Raw genomic sequence first — 7,489 nt, 5'->3', positions numbered from 1 at the left:
CTGCTTGGATGAGTCGCTAGGCACAAAGTCAACCATCTTGGTGTCATCGGCTGATTTGAATTTCAACACCGGCTCATGCTCTGTTGTTGGTTTCTTTAATGACGTCATGTCTGCCGGGTCAACATGATCCTTGTAAAACTTTAACTCCTCTGTTGCACAAACAGACTCAACATAGGCAGCATCACCTTCTTCACACTCCAAGGCTATCTTCCGGCTCCCATGTACTGTAATGGTGCCCTTATGACCCGGCATCTTGAGCTGCAAATACACATAGCACGGCCGAGCCATGAACTTGGCATAAGCCGACCGTCCAAACAGAGCATGATATGGGCTTTTGATCTTAACCACCTCAAAGGTTAATTTTTCTGCTCTAGAGTCATACTCATCCCCAAAGGCTACTTCCAGTTCAATCTTACCAACTGGGTATGTCGATTTACCAGGTACCACACCGTGAAAAACAATGTTGGATTGTTTAAGATTTTTATCAGTCAATCCCATCCGGCGGAACGTCTTATAGTAGAGGATGTTAATGCTGCTGCCTCCATCCATGAGTACCTTAGTGAATTTGTATCCACCAACCTGAGGTGCCACTACCAAGGCCAAGTGACCCGGATTATCAACCCGGGGCGGGTGATCCTCTCTGCTCCACACAATAGGCTGCTCTGACCAACATAGATAACGTGGAATTGCTGGCTCAATGGCATTGACGGTCCTCTTGTGAAGCTTCTGGTCCCTCTTACATAAACTAGTGGTGAATACATGGTATTGCCCACTACTCAGCTGTTTTGGGTTGCTTTGATACCCGGATTGTTGCTGCTGATTACCTTGGCTGGGTTGTGGATTATATCCTCCTTGGTTACCAGGATGGCCCTGATCATGAAATCCTCCTCCACCTGGACCGGCGCCCGGGCCATGAAAACCACCTCCTCCTGAACCGCCACCTGGGCCATGACCTCCATCAAACGCATTTGAATTTTTAAATGCCTTCATGATCGTGCAATCTTTCCACAGGTGGGTGGCTGGCTTCTCCCGGGTGCCGTGCTTTGGACAAGGTTCATTTAATAGCTGCTCAAGGGTGGGACCTGACCCGCCCGACCGAGGGGGTTGTCTGCCCTTGCGCTGTTGATTTCCGCCCCGCGCATTCGTGTTAGCAACAAACTCATCAGCCTTACGTTTATTACCTCCTTGATTTGCCGGGTTATGCTGGTGACCCTTGCCGTTCTTCTTTCCCTTCGTTGTCTTTTCTTCGTCAGACACCGGGTCTTTGGTACTATCAGAGTCAGCATACTTGACGAGAGCCTCCATCAACTGGCCCATGTCGTTACAGTCACGCTTGAGCTGCCCCAGCTTCTGCTTCAGAGGTTCAAAACGACAATTTTTCTCCAACATTAAGACTGCTGAGCCGGCGTCCATCTTATCAGACGAATGTATTATCTCCTTGACCCGGCGCACCCAATGGGTTGTGGATTCCCCATCCTCTTGCTTGCAATTGGTCAGATCCACAATCGACATAGGCTGCTTACACGTGTCTTTGAAGTTCTGGATGAACCGGGCCTTTAACTCCGCTCATGAGCCGACAGAATTGGGTGGCAAACCTTTCAGCCATGTCCGAGCTGTCCCATCCAACATCATGGTGAAATACTTGGCCAATGCCGCGTCGCTGACCTCCAGCAACTCCATAGCCATCTCATAACTCTCAATCCAAGCCCCGGGCTGTAAGTCAGCCGTGTAATTAGGCACCTTACGAGGCCCCTTGAAATCTTTTGGCAAACATTCATTACGTATGGCCGGCACCAAGCAAGGAACACCTCTAGTTCTTGTGGCCACTCTTGCCTCAACTGAAGTTGCTGGATAAGCCGGAAAAGTTTGATGAGCCGCCTGATCTGCTGCCAGTTGAGCTGCTCGTTCTGCCTCTTGCCGAATCCTCTCTTGATCCGCCAAGTTAAGGGCTCCAACTCGTACCGGCTCATGCCTGTGCGGCCGGTTGTGGCATTGAGCATTGCTTGACATCTCTGCGGACTCCATACACCTACTGTAGCTCGGGCTCCGGCTTGGGCGAGGAGTTGAATGAATCTTGTCTCGACTATAGGAGTACGCATCCTGCTGTGCCAAGGCTGTTTGAAGTAGTTCTCTTACCCTCCGTGTCTCAACTGCCGCCGGCGAGTCACCTTCCATCGGGAGAGCCGCTAAACGAGCCGACGCTGCGATGAGGTTTTCCAAAGGGTTGGAGAAGTGACCCAGCGGTGTTGGGATGTAATGATGCGGAGCGGTAATTATACGAGGTGGATCCATGGCACGCGGCTGGACCGGTGCGCTGGGTGTTGTAATCTGGGGCGGCTCCGGCGGGTTACTTCCCCCGGCTCCGGGCGTATGAAAGAGATTCCTAGGATCGAGCGTCAGAGGCAGACGTGATTGAGTTTTCTGATGCCTCCTCCTCATGACCTTGTTTGACGCGTTCAGATCCACTGAGAGCCAGAAGGTCTCTGCTTGAAGCTGCTGAGCCCGAACGTCCAGAGCCGCCCAGTCCACTGCCATCCTGGCTTCCTCTGCGACCAGATTTTCCTTAGCTTGTACCATCTCTTCACATACGGGTGGCACCTCTGCATCGTGCTGGGCTTTATCCGCCGGCTCTACCACGATGGTCAACAGAGTCGTCAATTTATCCATGAGGTCCATTAGAATCTGAGCCGGGGGGCGCGCGGGGTCTCCTGACCTGGCCGCGGCCGACCCGGTAGCTGTTGCCGCTGCTGATGTGGAGTTCTTCCCGGGCTGTGTCCCTACCATGAAGAGTCCGGCCCAATTCGGCGGCTCAAGGGGGTCCGGAATACTGCTGCCATCGGAACAGTCCCCAAGCATGCCATCCTGTAGCTGGTACAAAGAGTCCGTCTCACCCGTTGATGATGCCGTGTCAGAACATACGGCCGTCTCACCGCCTTCACCGATCCTTCAGAGTATTCACCGCCGTGGACGCAGCCTACGAAGGCATGCTTTACGACAGATTGAACACAGGCGGTCCTCGCGCGCCGAGCCGTTTCGATGAGGTTGGTGTGGACGTCCGGCTCAGGACCAGACTCGCCGATCCGGCCGATGAAGACGTGAATTCCGCCGAAGGGGACCCGGTACCCGTACTCGATTGAGCCGGCCTCGGGGCCCCAGCCTTCATCGTCGATGTAGAGCTTGCCGCGGTGACTGTTGGTCATCCAGCCCACAGCGTATCCCTTGAGCCCTGTGAAGTTGCCCTTCAAGAACTCAAATCCACCGTGCGCTGGCCCCACGGTGGGCGCCAACTATCGTGGAATTGTCACGGCAGATGTCCTAGAGCAAGGACTTAGTCATAGGGCCATCGCACTAGGAAGCTTAAAGGGGTTAATCGGAACAAAGGACACGAGAGGGTTTTTATACTAGTTCGGCCCCTTACGATGAAGGTAAAAGCCTACATCTAGTTCGGGTTGGTATTGCTAGGGTTTCGATCACCAAGAGGCTCAACTCGCCGGCTTGGTTATTGATTTGTTCTCTCTCCTAAGCCGCCGCCGGGCCGTCCCCTTATATACATGGGTTGACGCCTGGCGGCCTACAGAGTCCCGACCGGCTCATAATCGTGTCCGGCTCGGTGACTTCCTTTACATGCCTTTCTTTACAAGTCTTTCCTTACATACGATGGTTTACAATATCGGGCCTTAAGCCGGCCCCAGGCCTTTGGGCCTTCTATAAGGTTCAATAAACTATCATCTTGAATGTTCACTGGGCTTCTTATGTAACCCGCCATTGGGGCTGACCCGGCCCCTCCTGAGCGGGTCATACTGATAGTAATATCCCCAACAACATTGGACTACATCAACCGTGTTACTAAACGTTTCCGCTTTCGGTCTACGAGGGTACGTGGACACACTCTCCCCGCTCGTTGCTATGCTTCTCCTAGATAGATCTTGTGTGACCGTAGGGATTTTTGTGAAATACTAAGTTCCCCAATAGTGGCATCCAAGCTAGGTCTATGCGTAGATGTTATATGCAGGAGTAGAACACAAAGAGTTGTGGGCGATAATATTCATACTGCTTACCAGCAATGTCTTACTTTGATTCGGTGGTATTGTTGGATGAAGCGGCCCGGACCAACATTACATGACCACGTTCATGAGACCAGTTCTACCGACGTGCTTCTCACACAGGTGGCTAGCGGGTGTCTATTTCTCCAAGATATAAATTGTTGTATGAGATGATCATGTTTTGTTAAAGTTATCAGCAACTGGCATGAGCCTTATGATTGTCTCTTTATTGCATAAGATGCAAGCACCATATAATTGCTTTACTTCATTGCTACGCGATAGCAATAGTTGCAAAAGCATTAGTTGGCGAGACGACCATGTGACGACACATTGATAGAGATCAAGATGATGGAGACCATGGTGTCATGCCAGTGACGATGGAGATCATGATGGTGCTTTGGAGATGGAGATCAACGACACAAGATGATGATGGCCATATCATGTCACATATTTTGATTGCATGTGATGTTTATCTTTTATGCATCTTATTTTTCTTCGTACGGCGGTAGCATTATAAGATGACCCCTCACTAAATTTCAAGGTATAAGTGTTCTCCCTGAGTATGCACCGTCGCGACAGTTCCTCGTGCCAAGACACCACGTGATGATCGGGTGTGATAAGCTCTACGTTCACATACAACGGGTGCAAGCCAGTTTTGCACGTGCAGAATACTCGGGTTAAACTTGACGAGCCTAGCATATGCAGATATGGCCTCAGAACACTAAGATCGAAAGATCGAATGTGAATCATATAATAGATATGATCAACATAGAGATGTTCACCATTGAAAACTACTCCATCTCACGTGATGATCGGACATGGTTTAGTTGATATGGATCACGTGATCATTTAGATGACTAGAGGGATGTCTATCTAAGTGGGAGTTCTTTAGTAATATGATTTATTGAACTTTAATTTATCATGAACTTAGTCCTGATAGTATTTGCATATCTATGTTGTAGATCAATAGCTTGCGATGTAGCTCCCCATTTTTTTTGATATGTTCCTAGAGAAAAATAAGTTGAAAGATGTTAGTAGCAATGATGCGGACTATCTCCGTGATCTGAGGATTATCCTCATTGCTGCACATAAGTATTATGTCCTTGATGCACCGCTAGGTGACAGACCTATTGCAGGAGAAGATGCACATGTTATGAACATTTGGCAAGCTCGGTATAATGACTACTTGCTAGTTTAGTGCACCATGCTTTACGGCTTAGAACTGAGACTTCAAAAATGTTTTGAAACGTCACGGAGCATATGAGATGTTCCAAGAGATGAAATTGGTATTTCATACTCATGCCCGAATCGAGAGGTACGAGACCTCCGACAAGTACTTTGCCTACAAGATGGAGGAGAGTAGCTCAACCAGTGAGCATGTGCTCAGAATGTCTGAGTACTACAATCGCTAGAATCAAGTGGGAGTTAATATTCTAGATAATATAGTGATTGATAGAGTTCTCTAGTCACTATCACCAAGTTTCTGGAATTTCGTGATAAACTATAATATGCAAGGGACGACGAAAACGATTCCTGGGCTCTTCGCGATGCTAAAATCGGCGAAAGGTAGAAATCAAGAAAGAGCATCAAGTGTTGATGGTTAACAAGACTAGTAGTTTCCAGAAAAGGGGCAAAGAAAAAGAAAGGGAACTTCAAGAAAGAATGACAAGCAAGTTGTCACTCCCGTGAAGAAATGATAACCCACAAGTATACGTGATCGCAACAGTTTTTGAGGGTAGAGTATTCAACCCTAATTTATAGATTCGACACAAGGGGAGACAAAGAATATTTGAAGGTATTAGCAGCTGAGTTGTCAATTCAACCACACCTGGAGATTAATTACCTGCAGCAATATGATCAGTAGCAAAGTAGTTTGATAGTTTTGATAGTAGTGACAGTAGCAACAGTAACAGTGATATCAGTAATTTAGCAAGTGTAACAGTGATGATAGTAGTAGTAACACAACAAAATCAGTAAGGATAAATTCATAGGCATTGGATCGATGACTTGTTGGATGATATTCATCATGAGACAATTATAACCTAGGGCGATACGGCACTAGCTCCAGTTCAACGATATAATGTAGGCATGCATTCCATAAATAGTCATACGTGCTTTATTAAAAGAAATTGCATGACATCTTTTGTCCTACCCTCCCGTGGCAGCGGGGTCCATATTGGAAACTAAGGGATATTAAGGCCTCCTTTTAATAGAGAACCGAAACAAAGCATTAACACATAGTGAATACCTGTACTCCTCAAACTACGGTCATCACCAGGAGTGGGCCCGGTTGTTGTCACTCTGGGGTTGCCGGATCATAACCGTAGTAGGTGACTATAGCTTGCAAGATCAGATCTAAAACATGGATATAATGATGAATTCATAAATGGTTCAGATCTGAAATCATGGCACCTGGGCCCAAAGTGTCAAGCATTAAGCATGGCAAAGTCATAGCAACATCAATCTAAGAACATAGTGGATACTAGGGATCAGGCCCTAACAAAACTAACTCGATTACATGATGAATCTCATCCAACTCCTCACCGACGAGCGAGCCTATGAAGGAATTACTCACTCCCGGTGGGGAGCATCATGGAACTGGCGATGGAGATAGGTTGGTGATGACGAAGATCGAAGATCCCCCTCTCTGGAGCCCCAAACAGACTCCAGATCTACCCTCCCGAGGAAGAATAGGGCTTGGCGGCAGCTCCGTCTCGTGGATCGTGATAATTCTTTCTCCCTGATTTTTTCTGGAATAATGTGAATTTATAGTATCAGTGGGTCATCAGCGGGCCAACATGTGGGTACAACCCACCTGGGTGCACCAGGAGAGGGGGGGGGGCGCCCTGGTGGGTTGTGCCCACCTAGGTGCCCCTCTCTGGTAGGTCTTGGCTCCAGAAATTCTCTTTTATTGATATAAAAAATCCTCAAAAAGTTTCGTTCCATTCCGAGAACTTTTATTTCTACACAAAAACAACACCATGGTAGTTCTACTGAAAACAGCATCAGTCCGGGGTTAGTTTCATTCAAATCATGCAAATTAGAGTCCCAACCAAGAGGAAAAGCATGAGAAAAAGTAGATAGGTTGGAGACGTATCAACTCCCCAAGCTTAAACCTTTGCTTGTCCTCAAGCAATTCAGTTGATAAACTGAAAGTGAGAAAGAAAAACTTTTACAAACTCTTTTGCTCTTGTTTGCATAAATAAGCTTAAACAGCACCCTGGTTTTCAACCTGCATTATAACTAACCATGTCGACAATAACTCTTAAAGATTATAATGATTCATATCAATGACATAATCAGCTAGCGAGCAATAATAAGATATCTCAAACAGCAACACGTTGTCAAAACAATCATGATATAATATGAAAATAATGGTATCTTGCTAGCCCTCTCTGAGACCGCAAAACATAAATGCAGTGCACCTCGCCAAAGTTCAAGCAGAG

The sequence above is a fragment of the Triticum dicoccoides genome, chromosome 7A (genome assembly GCF_002162155.2).
Source record: "Triticum dicoccoides isolate Atlit2015 ecotype Zavitan chromosome 7A, WEW_v2.0, whole genome shotgun sequence".
NCBI classification, from domain to species: domain Eukaryota; kingdom Viridiplantae; phylum Streptophyta; class Magnoliopsida; order Poales; family Poaceae; genus Triticum; species Triticum dicoccoides.
This window is presented reverse-complemented; position numbering follows the sequence as displayed.